The 15,753-nt window shown below is 38.6% G+C and overlaps 1 protein-coding gene across 9 annotated transcripts in view; it reads right to left on the bottom strand.

Moving 5' to 3' along the window:
- PPARG (peroxisome proliferator activated receptor gamma) overlaps window positions 1–15,202 on the bottom strand; it is a 126,511-nt gene extending 111,309 nt beyond the window's left edge. For 2 of the 9 annotated variants that reach the window (XM_081071978.1, XM_081071976.1), the window contains exon 1: window positions 13,607–13,685. The gene's annotated coding sequence lies outside the window, so the exon portion shown is untranslated. Of the gene's footprint in view, window positions 1–1,154; window positions 1,272–13,606; window positions 13,686–13,828; window positions 14,340–14,526; window positions 14,591–14,638; window positions 14,836–15,154 lie in introns of those variants that run through there. The other 7 variants (XM_081071979.1, XM_081071975.1, XM_081071982.1 and 4 more) reach the window with 7 other exon arrangements.
- Window positions 15,203–15,753: the final 551 nt, after the last annotated feature.

Below are 15,753 nucleotides of genomic sequence, written 5' to 3'. Positions count from 1 at the left end.
GAATTCCTCCAAAATATAGTGAGGATATCTCTCCTATTGAAACCTAAGTTCTCCATACCCTCCAAAGTGCAATTAATCTGTGATCATTCGAGTTGCTAAATGTTGACAATAACAGTTTGAAGCTTGTCATAAGCAAGTTAAATAAGCTGAATAATCAAAGTTATTTGAACTTTCACCCACATCAAAATGGAATCACAATGACATTCCCAAAAAGGCTAATCATGCCTGGTCTTGATCAACCACGACATTACATCACAGGAGCAAGAACAAATGACTTAAAGATCAGCAGCATGACTATGATTTACGTAACTCACTTCTGCAGAAATTTGCATGACTTGCAAAAAATATCACGCGGAAGAGGAACTTACTATAAATATTAAAATTGGAAATAAATGACGGCTGAGAAAGCATTAAAGAATAGTACTCTCTTTAAAAAGAACTGGAACTAACTGTACAGATATGTTTAAAATAGAACTTGCATTCAAATTTAGGAAATGTAATTACAAGTAAGGATGAAAATGGCCAGAAGCTTAGTATGCATTGATGTTCCACCATTGTCAATTACAAAGGAAATAGGTTCTACTAAGTGAATAATACAGAACAGAGAATCACGGCACCTTTGAGTTGAAAGGGACCTTGGAAGTCACCTCGTTTGTTTCTCCTAGCAAAGCAAGACTTCTTGACAGATGGTCAGACTGCATGAATATGTCTACTGACAAAGAACTCGCTTTCCCACCACTCGACAACTATCGTTATTAGAATGCTTTCCTTATTCTGAGCTGAAGTATGCCTCCTTTTAATATCTAGAAATTCTTCGACAAAGGACTGAGTATGACGCAGGAAGCCTCATAAGGGAAGGGACCAGTCTGTCTTGCATTAGTGCCATCATCCCCGTGGCCAGTACAATATGGGGCACATAGTAAGCATGCCATAAAAATGAGCAAATGGCGGATGACCACCCTACATGTCCCAGTCACTAAATCCACTTACTTCGTCCTTTAGGGCAGTGGTGCTCTAACCCTGGGATGAAGGAAGTTTTCTTTTCTTCTCAATGCATCGTGGATACTTTTAAAATGCAGAAATGCAAAACCTTGCACTTGACGGTCATGACAGTATAAAAGCTTTCAAAGGCTGAGCCTCAAATCTGTACTTACCTCGTGCCAAGTCAGTAACTAAGTTCATGAGGAGCATTGGTCCGCAGGCCGTACTTGGAGTACCACTCACTGCTTTAGAACGTGCCTCACATTTTCGCTTCCTCTTCGTTCCTACAGGCCCTCCTCATATTACATCCAGATTTTGCAACATTCTCCTGAGCGCTTTCCCTGCACACTGCTGCCGGGTTAATCTTCTGACTAAATCATCTCACTTGTCTTCTCAAGACCTGGAATCTCACCACTCCTTATAAGATAAAATCCACACTGCTTTGCCTGCATTCCAGGCCCTTTCTCATCTTCCCTAAAATCTACATTTCCAACCATATTTCTCACTAACTTACCCACATGTCCTACCCATGTCCAATGGGTTGATCTCTGCCAAGTTCCCCCCAAATCCATGCTTGTTCACTAGTGAGCAGGATTTGTTTCCTTACACTGGAAATTCTTTCCCCCTCCTCTTCAGCTATCTCAAATCTTTAACCTTTTTTTTTTTTAGGTAGAATTCGCAAAACATAAAAGTAACTACTTTAAAGTGTACAAGTCTGTGGCATTTAGTACATTCTTAAAACTGTGCAACCATCACCTCTACCAAGTTCCAAAACATTCTAATTACCTCTAAAGGAAATCCTGTGCCCATTAGGCAGTCACTCCTCTTCCCCCTTCCCGAGGCCCTGGCAACCACTAATTTGCTTTCTATCTCTATGGCTTTGCCTGTTCTGGACATTTCGTAGTAACAGAATTGTACTTGGATTCCCTTGCTTCTTTTTCCATATATTTTTTCCCCCCATAAGGTTACTCTGTCTATCCCTGAACTTTTGAGGTCAAGTTCAACTCCTACCTTCTCTACAAGATTTTTCCTGGGTATACTCTCGGCGCCACACTGATCCTGCCATTCTCTGAATTTCTGTAGCGTTTGTTTTCTGCCTTCCTTATTTGAGTCCTGGGCCATATACTGCTTTGAATTGTTGCTTACAACAATTAACTGGACCCCTTTTTGATTCATGTCGATAACATGCTCCTATTCCCCGGAGCTTTGGCATGTCCCTTTGTGACTGGAACCTACTGGAACGTGTGTGCAATTCATTGTGTTAAGCCATATGTGAATAAATAGTAAGTTAAGAGAACTGAAGTATGGATCATCCATGAAAGCTTCCACCTGTTTCAGTTTTTTGTTCTTCCTTCTATCATGCTCTATCCTCAATGTCCCTTTGCTTCTCTCTTGGTATTGTATCTAGTAGGGCACTTCTTTGCCCTAGTAGGAGATGAACAGATGTGGCTGTAGGAGGATGATGGCAGCATGCCCAAGGGTGGAGAGGGTGCAAATTCCCTGCCTTGATAGTCTGTTAACAGACTCCTACCTTCGTTCTACATCCACAGATGAAGGCCTACAGAGAAGAGTGGGTGTGCAGAGATGTCACAAGTCCACATAAAAAAAAAAGGTTTGTCTATTTGCTTTGCTTTTATATGTAAATCAGTCTTTGGTATTTTGATTTGCAGTTGCTCATAAACCGGTATCTACCTTGTAAAAGGAGATTAACTATTAAATAATTATGATAACACTTTGATTCATATATGAAATAGCTGAGCGATTACATTATTTAACATATTATAAGCCAACTATTATAATAGACCAGAATTTGATAATTTTTTTCTAACACTTAACACAAAGTTTGAAAGGAAGCTAATTTCATTTTATGCAGAAGTAATAAGTCTAAATAACATTTCCTACTGCACATTACTCTGAACTCTTCTCTAGCAGTAGAGGTACTAAACAGAATTTGTTACAGTTGCCATTGGAAGGCTCCAAACAAGAATGTAAAACAGTGTGCTGGCCCTTAGGCCATTTAAAACCTGTTCTTCTGACCATAAGAACTAAAAGATCCAACGTAGAATGCTGAAGTCTATAATTAACATTTTTTTCCCTTTCGTATCCCATTTTGCCGCTTTAGAATAGCAAAATGGAAATGTCTTCTGGTACTAATTTCATATCACTATGTATCATAAAAAAATGTTACATAAAATAGAAATTAACCTTTTAAAGAGTAATTTACGGAATTCCCTAAAAATGTGGAGAGCAGGAGCACTGAGAATCTCATACAAGTGATACTGAGGAAGCAAAACTTGTCCTCAAAATCAAATCAAGTTCAAAAGTACTTATAAAGTACTTATAATGCACCCAGTCCCCTGTGTTACAGGCTGTGAATTAGGGAAGGTCTGCAATGCACATATATGTAAGAGGAATAATAAGAAATACAATATTCATTCCTATCCATCAGGAATTAACTTTGTTGCCTGGTCCACAGAACTTGAACATAAGAATTGTAAGACATGACAGCATCTAAAATGTGCAGTATCCACCCACATCAGATTACATTTCAGAGTAGGTCTGCCTTCTGTTTTACTTCAGCTAAGATTTAAATTAGTTTGCATTTTCTGAATTCAAAAACTGGTGGTCAGGGTAACTATGTCACATACACACATGTTGTACAGAAAAGGAAATCAACCTGACATTTAAAAACTGAATGTGCATAGTAAGAACGAATTAACTGTGTGTGTGTGTTGTGCTTTGTTAGGATCAAAGATTGTCCCAGCAGGCATACTGGAATACACAGCATGAATCGTGTGAATGGCCTACAGACACAACCATGCCAACATGCTGTGTTCAATCACTGAGTCATGTTCTCAGGTTTTACTGAGCTGGGGTTATTTGCCTGCCTCACGCTAGATGCTGGTTCATCTACTCAGCCCATGTGTGGAGTCTCTACACTGAAAAAGCACCTGACTCACCATTTACAAGGCCCTGTTTCCAGGTGGGCAGATACTGTTTCCCATAGAAGGACATCCAATGCTGAAAAGCGAGTGGTCATTCAATAAATGTTTATAGAGTTTGTGGAATTGAATAAATGCTGGTGAAATTTGCAAAATTTGAAAGTTTTGGCTCCATCCGCATTGAGTTGCGCTCTAATATTCCATGCCACTCTATATATGAAAGTCAATTCCATTTAACTTCATATAAATTCCTCCAAAATTTATTTTCCTCATCTTTTTCCCCCCAAAAGTTTTGCGTTCAGGATTTATTCTAAGTGGTCAATAAGATATTTTCTGTCTATTTAAAAACAGAACTGAAGTAATAGACAATTTGATTTTGACTATACGAATAGAAGTTGGAAATAGCTATAAAATTAATTTGACCAAAGGATGGTCACCTGAAATAGGATCTGGGTCCCCTTTTACTGAAATATTATATTCCAAATATGGAGAAGTTCTTAATAGGCTTTTAAAGGAAAGTAGCTAACTTTATTTCCCAGGGGGAAAAAAGTTTGTTTGGTTGGTTTTTTTTTTTTTTAATTTTAATGGGAAAGTCCCAGTGAACTTTGTTTTACATTTTTGTTAGGTATAAATAATTTTTTATAAATAAAATTATGAATTAAATTGACTTGGATAGTTCACCACTTAAATATATCTATTGTGAGAGCATTATAAAATAAATAATCCTTCTGCAAAGTGAATAATCACCTTGTCATTTAGATTTTCAAGAATAGTAATGCCTTATTAACAAAGGATGCATTTCTATCTTCTTTGTTAATAACTTTATTACAGACAGAGAAGTAATGTTATAAATACATTGTATATAAGATACAATACATACATGTAACCCAAAATAATATAATGATAATCCTAAGAGAGCTAGAAAAAATAGTCAAGCATACAGGTTTTCCCTGATAGCATGCTAACTCAAAGACAGACAGCCAACTCAAGGTTGGCCTAGCAATGCTGCTGACACAGGCCTGGGTCAAGACTGTCCCCTCCTGAGTCACCATCTCTTCCACTAATGTTCTTGTTAAATCTATATAACAATAATCGTAAACTCCTGGACAGACAGAATTTATCTGTCTTGTTCACTGCGTTATCCTCCTTCTCTAAAACACCTTTTGGCACAAAATAGGTGCTCAATAAATATCGATTGAATAAATACAACTTCAGTAAAAAGAAGCTTCTCCTATGTGTTCTAAGGTATCATCATATCAAATCTGTGTAATCCACAAAGAAATTCTAAGAGCTATAAACCGAATTTTGTTAGCTGAGGTTTGCCTTGGGCTGTATTAGGATTAAATCATCAAAAATGGCAGAAAGAAGAGAGACATATTTAGTATCGCTGATGTGAAATATCTAAAAAGCATTTAGGACTTTGTTTTTATTTAGAAAAAGTTTATTCTCACGTCATCAGGCTGATACAAATTTCTCAAAAAAAAGTCTCGAATTAAAGTGACAAGAAAAATGTAACCTGTAATCTGGGTCAAAGGCAAAAATACTTGATTTTCCCTTTGAGATTTCTAAAACAATGCAACAGAAAAAAGGAAAAATTAATTAATTCAAAAGCTACTTCTGTGTGTGTGTTATACACATGTGTGTGCACATAGATATATAGATATAGACACATGGATATATTTTTTTCAAGTGTTCACTCACAGATCTGACTAGATTTGGGGACACCTCTACTCACTCGTTATTTTAAATCTTTTTTTATTTTTAAAATTATTATCACAGATTATATCAAGGTCTCATAATGACCATTTGTAAGTAGTAGAGGTTTACTTTCACATGCTTCTGCATTAGCTCTTTCTGATTACAAGTTCAGCATTCTGTAAAGAGTTGGAAGGCCAAATAACTCCATCATGACTTTATTTAGTTTCAGGGGGAAAAAACATAATAGATATACATATTTTTCTTAAAAAATTAAAAGAGGGTGACTTTAAAAAAATAATTCTGGAAACTATTTTTCAAAGCTCTGCTGGTCAGTGTATACAAAAGATAAAAAAAGAACACAGGTCCAGAAATCAACAAAAATCACATCTTAGGTATGGCTGACAAAACCAAGAGGCTGTAACAGAGATGGAATATTCTTCCCTTCCAAATTGAGGCTAGTCAAGCAAAGAGTACAGGAAAACACAATATATGAAATAAAATTAATTATGAAATAAAATTGGGTACAACAAAAGAGAATGCATGTAGTGCCTTCCATTATCTTCAATGGCTTTAAAGGAATAAAATAGTTAAAGAATTCTCAATGTTTAATTTACTCTTTGCCTTGATTTTTACTGATGAGGGTCATAGACCCATTTTAAAAAGCTGTATACGTATGTTTTTAGTTGTAGAAGTAATTTTATATTACTGGCTAAACTTTGGAAAAGAGAAAAATATAGAAACAAAAAAAAAGGCCCTCCATAACCTCACTCTTTTAATATAACTGTCATAATTTTTGTATATTCCCTTCCAGACTTTTTCACATACCTATGTTTACACAAGGTTACAACCAATAGTGCACATACATTTAATGCTACTTTTTAAAATTTAATTTCAGATTTGCTATAGTTTTCTAAATCATCATTGATAATTGTATCACATTTCACCTAGTAATTACACCATAATTTATTTAACCATTCCCCTGCTGTTGAATATTTAAGTTACTTCCAAATATTGGTTCCTATAACAATGCTTTTATGAAAGTTCTTGTGTATGTGGCTTTTCCTATATCCTCCATCTCTTTGGAAAAAGCCCCACAAGTGGGGGTATAGCATCAGAGTGTGCGATATACTGCCCAACTGCTTTCCAAAGAGCCTGGAGTAAATCATAGTGACATCAGAGATATACAAGAGTACAAGTTTCTTCAATTCCAGAATAACAGAATTAAAAAAAAAACAACTATCAACAATCCCTAGGAAAGGTTTATTTTCTATTATTAAACTCGCATTAAGGTTTACAAATCCATATCCTGTATGTCTGTTTAATGTGAGTCCTCTAGGGAAGAGCATCCTCGGTGATCTTACAAAATCCAGTCTTGGAAATTATACTCTGAACTTGGAGATTCGGGATCCTAAGCAACCGTTCTAAGGTGAGAAGAACCAGTGACGCTTGGACGAAGAAGTGAGCCAGCTCGTTTCTCTTGACACAAGCTTATTGACAACAACACTGAGCTTCTTTAAGTAATAAAATGTCAAACCAAGAGGGGTAATTTAATATGATGATCCCAAGAGATTCTACCCATGGGGAGAATATGGCAAAGAACTTAAGTGTAGGCAAGAGTAAGGCCTATGAAAAATAATCCAAACTAACTAATGGGTTCCAGGCTATCAGATTGAATGTAGGGATCATCTTGGGTGAGGGGTTCCAAAACAGTATACATCAGAATTCTCTGGACAGCCTGTTAAAGCACATCCCCATAATTTCTGATTCAGTAGGTCTGCAGTGGGGCCAGAGAATTTCTATCAAGTTCCCAGATGATCCTGATGCTGCTCGTCCAAGGACCACTCTTTGAGAACCACCACCACCTTGGAGAACCACCGCCTTAGACTATTTCTGTATACTTATGAAAATACGTGCGTGCCTATATGTGCTGTACGCTGTGCTATATGCTGGAGACAGAAAGAATAAAACCTAGTTAGTACCTTTTTTAAGAAACGGATAATCTATATTTTTGTAGACATTGTACTACTCTAGTTCTAAAAGACAACAATTTGGACCTTGTTGAAAACCAAGTTTAAAAATATATTATATCGCCTTTAAATAAAGCCAGGATGTTTCTAATTAGTTCCAAATGCTTTAGGAAACATGTAGTAATCCCGCATTGGCAAACGCCTGGGTATTTTCCTCACTCTCCTGGATTTTACTGACATATGCAAATAATTTATTAAAGTACCTTCTTCATTTACATGTACACCATTCATACGTTTTCTCTTTCCTAAACTCTATCCTCTATATAAAACAAAAGAAAGAGTTGATATAAGTACTTTTCTATATACAACCAAAAATTTGTTTACACAGGTAATTATCAATTGACAGAAAAGAATGGCATTTAGTCAGGTAAGACTGGGATTCTGTGCTTTAGATTCAGACTTCAGCGACACTTTGGAAAAAGTGAATGACAAGTAAGCAACATGCTTAGTCATAGGCATGTGGGTGGCCCCTACCTATCTGTTAAACACTGCCTATCAGCTGATTCACAGAATTAATGAACTTGCTATTGAGGTGGCTACTAAGCTTCTTTCTATTTCTAACATAGATGTGTTGGCTCGCCATACTATTTTTGGAAAAAAAATAAAGCATGTATGAAATTTTATGATCTGTTGATCGGCCAAAGTATTAAGCATTGCTTATACTTCTTTGCCGTATTTTTTTCTGATGAGATTGAAAGAGTCCTCTCATTTTAATTTATTAGAAAACTAGTTTAAAAGTCTGGAAGAATTAACTCATGAACAGACGAGATAATTTGTCTAACAATGCAGAGAAAATAAAAGACAGAGTGAAAAGTAATATTCAGAGATTGAACTGCATTAACCAACAACTAATTCATAACCTCAATTTTGATAACATTTCCTAAGTAAACTGACATTTGGAAATAACAACTTGTTTTCTTTGAAAAAAAAAATGGTTCGAGGAAAAACTACAAATTGCGTTGATTTGTAGGAGAAAAATAAAGGCATGTATGGGAGAATACATTCTTTTCTATCACTACTATGTCAAATGGATATCTTCATATTTAGTTTCATGAAGGCTGGTTTGTGGAGAAATTGGGACATGAATCACTTTAATTTTATTTTTCTTTAACCCGATCCTCTCTTTCAAACTCCAAATGTGTTTTCCATTCCTTAAAGGCCTTGTTTCAGGTAGCAAGGAAACTAGGAACTAACCTCTCAAATTTTTGCTGATGGTGATTTAAAGAATTAACTTTGCTAGAAATATTGGCATCTTGAAAGTTGACTCCAAACCTCTAAATGACAAAGGCAGTTTTAAAGGTGGAATGACAGCCAGTGGGGGTGAGGGACAAGGTTAAGGGGTTCTTCCCAGCATTTCATCATTGCACTCTGGCAGTCTGACAGGTATGTTTCCCCATTGCCTTCACTATAAAGGAAAGTTTATTCCTTAAACATACAGATTGAGAATATTCTCTTTCCATTCACTTTCCCAAAGGCAACTTAGAGAGCCAGAGAGAATACTGGTGCAAAGTGACAAATTTTAAATTTAAAGCTAATCTAAAATGCTATGATGTCACCAAGGAGCAAGATGAATTCTTAGAAACCAACCTTATATTTTAGGTCTATGCACAGTAACTATGTAACCTGCTGATAGTGAGAGTTGAGCATACAGAGATTCTTAAAGACTCCTACTCAGGGTATTTCCCTATTTTTCTACCTCCCTCATATCTGCCTCCTTATCTGTGGTAAACTGTGAAGGACTTCTCACCCCAAGTTTGTACTAATCTGAACTCTTCCCAGAAGGTCAGAAAATTTATCTCAAAAAGCCTTAACTACGTATTATAATTCTCCTAGATGAGTCCACAAATTAGTTTCTAAAAAACCAAAACTAAGTTAAAACTGGCAATGAATTTGTTTTCTAAAATCAATGCAGTGGAATAAAAATGTTTCCTAAACAGATACTGAATCCAACCGAACTAAACCATTATATGGTCTAGTTTAAATTCTGACCACAAGGTTTTAAATTTCTATTTTAATTGATTCATGTTGCATGAATTGATGACTTCATCTCTTTCCTTTGTATCTGAGAAATAGTAGGAGGGTAAGGAAACTCATTGCACCCTGTCCACAAACAGATTTTCAAGTTGAGAATGGGCCTGGTCACTGGAATACCTGAAGGTACAGCAATGATGGAGTAAAGCCCAACCTATTTCAGGGAATAGAAGTTAATGCCTCTCCCCACTCCCTATCCCAAAGGGAAGCCACAGGAAAATGGACATTCACCTGTAATCACTGCTCTACGCCTTTCTTTATTCTCTGTTCCCCCTTCCTTTTAACTATGATCCCACTTGAGCTTTATAGCTCTATATTCCAGGAACATAATGGAATTCTGGTCTGGAAACATGTCCCTTACATTCTTGCACAGAAGACAATTCATAATAAACATATTATTTAACAATTCATATGGAGAATTTAAAATTTACGATGCATGGTTAACTATATGCTTTCCGAATTACTCTCTATTAGTAAATTGATGGGTTTTTGGGGGCATACTCACGTTGCAAGCCACTAAAAGCCTTTTTTTTGGTTACAGCTTGTTAGAAAGACACCCAGTTTTTATGACAAGCATAAGTCACTATTTAGCTTTTAAGGCTGTAATACTAAACTATATTTCGAGCTAAAGGATCACAGCCCTCATTATACAACAAACTTGCTCCCAGATAAGTTATAATATATACTCAGAAGGTGCACCATAAATATATACACAGAGTAGAACTTTATATATATAAAAAGCACAATCCGTGTCTTCTAGACACATTAGACATACAATACTGATACAAGAGGGTCCACGTTATGTCTACTATAGGACTTGCAAACATAATATCAATAAACCAAAAATAATTACTAGGCGGATTTTTATCCAAAGTCATCAGAAAATGATGACAATTTAAAATCAAATAACAATGAAATATTTCCAGAAGGATTTTATAAATTGATCACCACAGGGCAAGCATTATCTTCAGTTCACTCGTAAGAATAATCTCAAAATTAGTGCTAGGGTGAACTATTAACAGTTGTAAAAGAGTTACTTATATATAATGCAGACAACTATGAAGGTTCTTTTTAAAATATCTGCTCAATTAAATTCAGGGCCAACATCATATCATTTAAGATACACAGGTTGCTGATCAAGTCTTAAAAATCATACAAAAAAAAAAAAAGCACAGAACAGTAACTGCAATACTTTTCCCATTTCACAGATGAGGAAATGGAGAGTTAGAAAGGTTAAGAGACTTGCCCCGCTATAATAACTGAAACAGTTAGAAATGTAAACACACTCATATACTGAATTAAATATTTCATATTAAAATATTGGTGTGCGTTGGTGAAGAAAAATACTAAGATTACATAAACCCAAATTTAAAATAAAAAATAATTTAAGTATATACTATTATTGGTGATAGTTGTTGTCTTAGTATCTACAAAAATTTCGCCCAAAATATGGCCTATTGTATTTGAGCCGATTTCCTTACAAGAACGTACTTAAGTATTTTAGGTAAATAAAAATTAAAATATGATATTTTTATTAAATAAGCTTAAAACATATGCCATATAACTCCCCCAAATCTACCTCTGTCTTGTGATAAAATGCAAATAGTAAATAAGAAACCCCCAGGAAGATTACAAATAATCTTAAATTTAAAATTTTTATCTAGAACGCTATGAAACTAACTGAAGTATGATATGTTGGGGCTATCTACGCTTGCAAGATGGTTATTCACAGATCTTACTGTACTTTTGTGAAGTCAAATCGATCAGTTTTAAAGGACCTTTGCAAGCATTTTACATCGCTGCTCTTTTTGTTACTTTTTAGTCTTAAGAGGGAGAAAGGAACAGCTCAAGAGTCAACTACCCTAACGTGGGAATTTGCTAGGAAAAAATAAGAAAAGTAAATTAGAAATTCAGTTTAATAGTTTTTAAGGCGGGGAGGGGCGTATGTTTACGCTTATAGACTGGTGTCTTAAATGCTCTTGATTAGTGATTCAAAAAACATCCTCTACAACTAATATTTATTTAGTGGAATCCTATGAGACCAAAAACTTGTTCCAGTACATTTGCCGCACCTATGATATATGTTATATTTCCAAATTCAAGTGACAATGAATTCAGCAAAACACTCACAAATTAGAATGACTAACATTTTCTGTTCTATTCATTGGGCATATGTAGAGCCTATGAAAGAAACAAAAGTATGGGCCAGAATATATAAGACATTTGTAATGTATTATTTTAACATTTTTTCCCTATTTCACAAAAGTCTCCAGTTATTAACAACCACTTCACAATTTAAAAACGAAATGCATTATTAATACTTGCATATGTTTTTATAGCAGTGCCTTTCACACTGCTATTACACTCATGATTATCTTGATAATTAAAGTTAGTGGCTAGCATCCTTATTTTCAGAGAATTACAGAGGAAAGAAAATAGGTATTTGCTTATAGTCATGTTACTTACTAATTAAAAGCAATTAGCCATGATCAGCAGTGCATTTCTAATGCAAATTCCTACAGTAACTCTTTTTTCCTGTACAAATTTTAATATATAGGGATAATATAATTTTATGTCACAGGGATTTTGAAATTAACATTGTGATTTTTAAAAATGATCATTTATCTTTTAAATGTAAGTCTGAAATATACAAAGAAATGAACAGTAAGGAAACTAGTCTCTTCAAAGAAAATAGTGTATTTAATTATTTAAAATACCAGTTGCAGTTTTAATTTAAAAAAGAAATTATATTCTTTTAAATTTAAGAATGAAAAAACTGTGACCAAAAAACTTAGCTTGAAATTCTCCAACCTTTATACTTCATTGATGCCATGCTTTCACAATAGTTACTGCAAAAGCTACAAATCAACTTAAATATGAAAAAAGAGTTTTGATTTAAAAATTAAATCACCAGTTATTTTTCTTCCAGTAAGAAAAGGCTGAGCAGCCACTAGTTAATTCTAAGGTGTTTTAATTTAAGATATAATTATCAGCAAGTGGAGTATCAGATATCATCAAATTTAAATAGAGGAGAAAAATTATATGAAGTACACAGTAAGACAAAACTGGATGGTTTTGTAACAGACTTCATTGCTCGGCTAACACATTAGTTTTAAAATGTTGTATATTAAAGAATTCTATGGAACATATGTAACCTTCAGAGTGAATCTGATTGAAAAATAGACAACACAAAAATTGTTTTAAAACTTGAATAGGATCTTTTGAAAAAGCACTCCACATGCTAACTGGGAGTATCTATGAGTATTTTCTATAAAACTTGCATAGGAGTAGAAGGTATTTCTTTAAGAGAGAAGCCACAGTGAATGTCTATGTTAGTCTCTACACCAGAGGGTTTTCTAACTCATTTAGCACCATCAGGTTGGTTCTACTTTCAGCCAGGAATTGAACACTTGGCCCTAAACAAGAAAGACTGCCACAGAACACCTGAGATCCGTGGAACAGCTACTCAGGTCCTTTAAAAAGTAAGTTGGTCATTGTTCTCCCAATAACTCATTACAATTTGTTTCATGAATGATAAAAACACCTAACATGAAAACTGTACTTCAAAATCGAGTTTCTCCAGCAATAGGTTTCACACAACTCAGTTCATCATCTTGCTCGGTTTTGTTTTCAGATGATAATTTACACAAATTAATTTTACATCTTGTCCCCACGCTTAAAAGGAGGAAAAGAAGAAAAACTTTAGCTTCTTCATGACACACTACTGTTTTACTTTATTCTCCCGAAATAATTTTTCATTGTTCCAACCATTATCCTCAAACTCAAGTGAATTAGATTCTCACCGTAAAGCAAGAGCACAGCAAAATAATAATGATATAATACAATTAACCATCATCGTCATCTTGCACATGTTGGATACATCACCAAAACATTTCAACAAAATGCAGTTACAGTGAGCCGACTCACCTAAGCCCTGGGAGTTAAGAAGAATTTAGAAAGGCAGCCTTCTGATTCACCAGCAGTGGTAAAGGCCCCTTCTTTACCTAACTGACCTTATATAAAAGCCGCAGATAGGTTACTCCCAGTTTCTGCCTCCTTACCTTAGGCTCCTCCCCAAATACCAAGGCATAAAGTACCACGACTACACACCCACCTTGCACCCCCTACACAGGGACCGTGATTACCCACCTCGGTTAGGCTACAAGTGCAGTAGTAAAGCTTGTGCGGACGAGTGGGGGCCTGCAACACGCTACACTCGCTCTCCGAACCGGGGATGAGAGGGGGCCGCACTGTCCATCCCCGACGACCCTGGGGGCTCCAGCCCCCACCCTCACCCCCACCCCTCCACTCGGCTCAGAATCAGCAGAGAGCTTAAGGGCACCGGGCTGGGTGACCCCAAGGGCGTCCCTCGCTTAACTGTCACTACGACCCTACACAGCGATCGCCGCCTGGGTTCTGCAGACCGAGCAAGAGGACTCACGGCCGCCAGACGGCCACGCACGGGATCCCGCGTTTCTACCCCAGTGTCCCCGCGAGCCGCTCCCGGAAGCCCGAGCCCCTCCGCGGGGGATCGGAGGTCCCGGGTCCTCCAGGACCTCCACCCAGGGCAGCGCGGGGCGCCGGGGCTCGCGTCCCCGGGGCGGGACCGCCGCTCCCCGGCGCGCCTCGCGTGCAGCCCTTGCCCTGCACCGCCGCGTTTGCCCGCGCTGCGCCGGAACTTCTCGGGGCGCAGTGCTCAGCCCCGGACCTGTCAGCCCCCGTCCGCGCGGACCGTGAGCCCTCTGCCCACGACCCCTCAGCCAGAGACTTCAGCGGCGACGCCGCAGTCCGTCCGGGTCCCCTCTGAGCGAGCCCTCCGCCCCCGCCGGCTCCCGGCTTAGACAGACCCTCCTCGGTCCCGGACCCCTCTGCGCGCCGCCTTCCTCCGCGTGCCCTCGCCCCGCATCCCCCGCCCCGCGGCCCCGTGGGCCGGAGCGCCCCGGGCACCCTGATTCTGACCTGCGGCGCGGCGGCGGCGTGGCGCCCCGCTCTCGCGTCCCGGCGGCTGACCGAGCGCCCCAGGCGGCTGCTCCGCAGGGGCCGGGAGTGCGGTCGGCTCCGCCTGCCCGAGGCCGAGCGGGGCCAGGGGCGGGCGCGGGGTGGGGGCGGCGGGCGCGCCGGGAGGGAGCGGCCGCGGCACCCGCGCGCGGGCGCACAGTAGGGCCCCTCGCCTCCGGGGCTGCCTTTTCTGAGCGCCTACTCGGCGCCCAGCCCGTTTGTTCCTCACGATCACCGCTGGGAGGCGGCCCCGAATAGTCCCATTTTACAGAGAAGGGCCCCGGGCGAAGCTCCGAAAGATGGCCCGGGTCACGTTAGGGTAGAGCCGGGGATGTGGGGTTCCGGAGCCCGCCCGCCCTCTCCAGGCCGGTGTGTCGCGCCTTCGCAGAGTGGTCTGCGAGAGTCCCACCCGCCCCGCAGTTGCGCTTCGCAATGACATTCTTTACAAAAAGTGGTTAAAAGCATACTTAAGATCACCTGGTTTTTATCTGATATCCCAATGGTGCTGCACACTTTCAGCGCCCCCTTTTTCATTTGTAATTCAAACGGGTATTCATTAGTCAGAGTTTTAGCTTTAATCATTAAAAGTATTTCTTAAATCATTAACATAATTTCTTGAATTATTTTAAGTGTTCCTCACACGGAGGGACCCGGACACATGGGGTAGAGGTGACATGCTAGGTGTGGGAACGTCAAGTTTTCAAGCTTGAGAAGCAGTTGGGGTCATGCTGCGTCATAAATCTGCAAGGTAGACCGTGGGCAGCGTCTTTTCCTGCTGCTTTCTCCATCAGGACCCATTCAAAGGGGGTTGACAGACGCCCAATCAGAAAGCCTCTGGTCTTCCGGACCTGAGGCCCTCCTTTCTTTGCCTTCTAACAATTTCATTTACTACTCCTCCTGTTCTAGGCCTGGCCCTCCCAAGGGGGAATAAAATCCCTGATTTCAAGAACCGTATCAATTACCTGCCCAGGATGCTCTCTAGTCCTTTAGCATCTTAATATGGTGGGGATGCCTACTTAGTTCTTTGCTCTCTAATGCAGAATGCCCTCATTTGTAGTTTGAAGCAATTTTTGGTG

The sequence above is a fragment of the Rhinolophus hipposideros genome (genome assembly GCF_964194185.1).
Source record: "Rhinolophus hipposideros genome assembly, chromosome: 14".
NCBI lineage: Eukaryota > Metazoa > Chordata > Mammalia > Chiroptera > Rhinolophidae > Rhinolophus > Rhinolophus hipposideros.
Note: the sequence above shows the minus strand (reverse complement) of the source record. Positions and strands in the feature narration are given on the sequence as shown.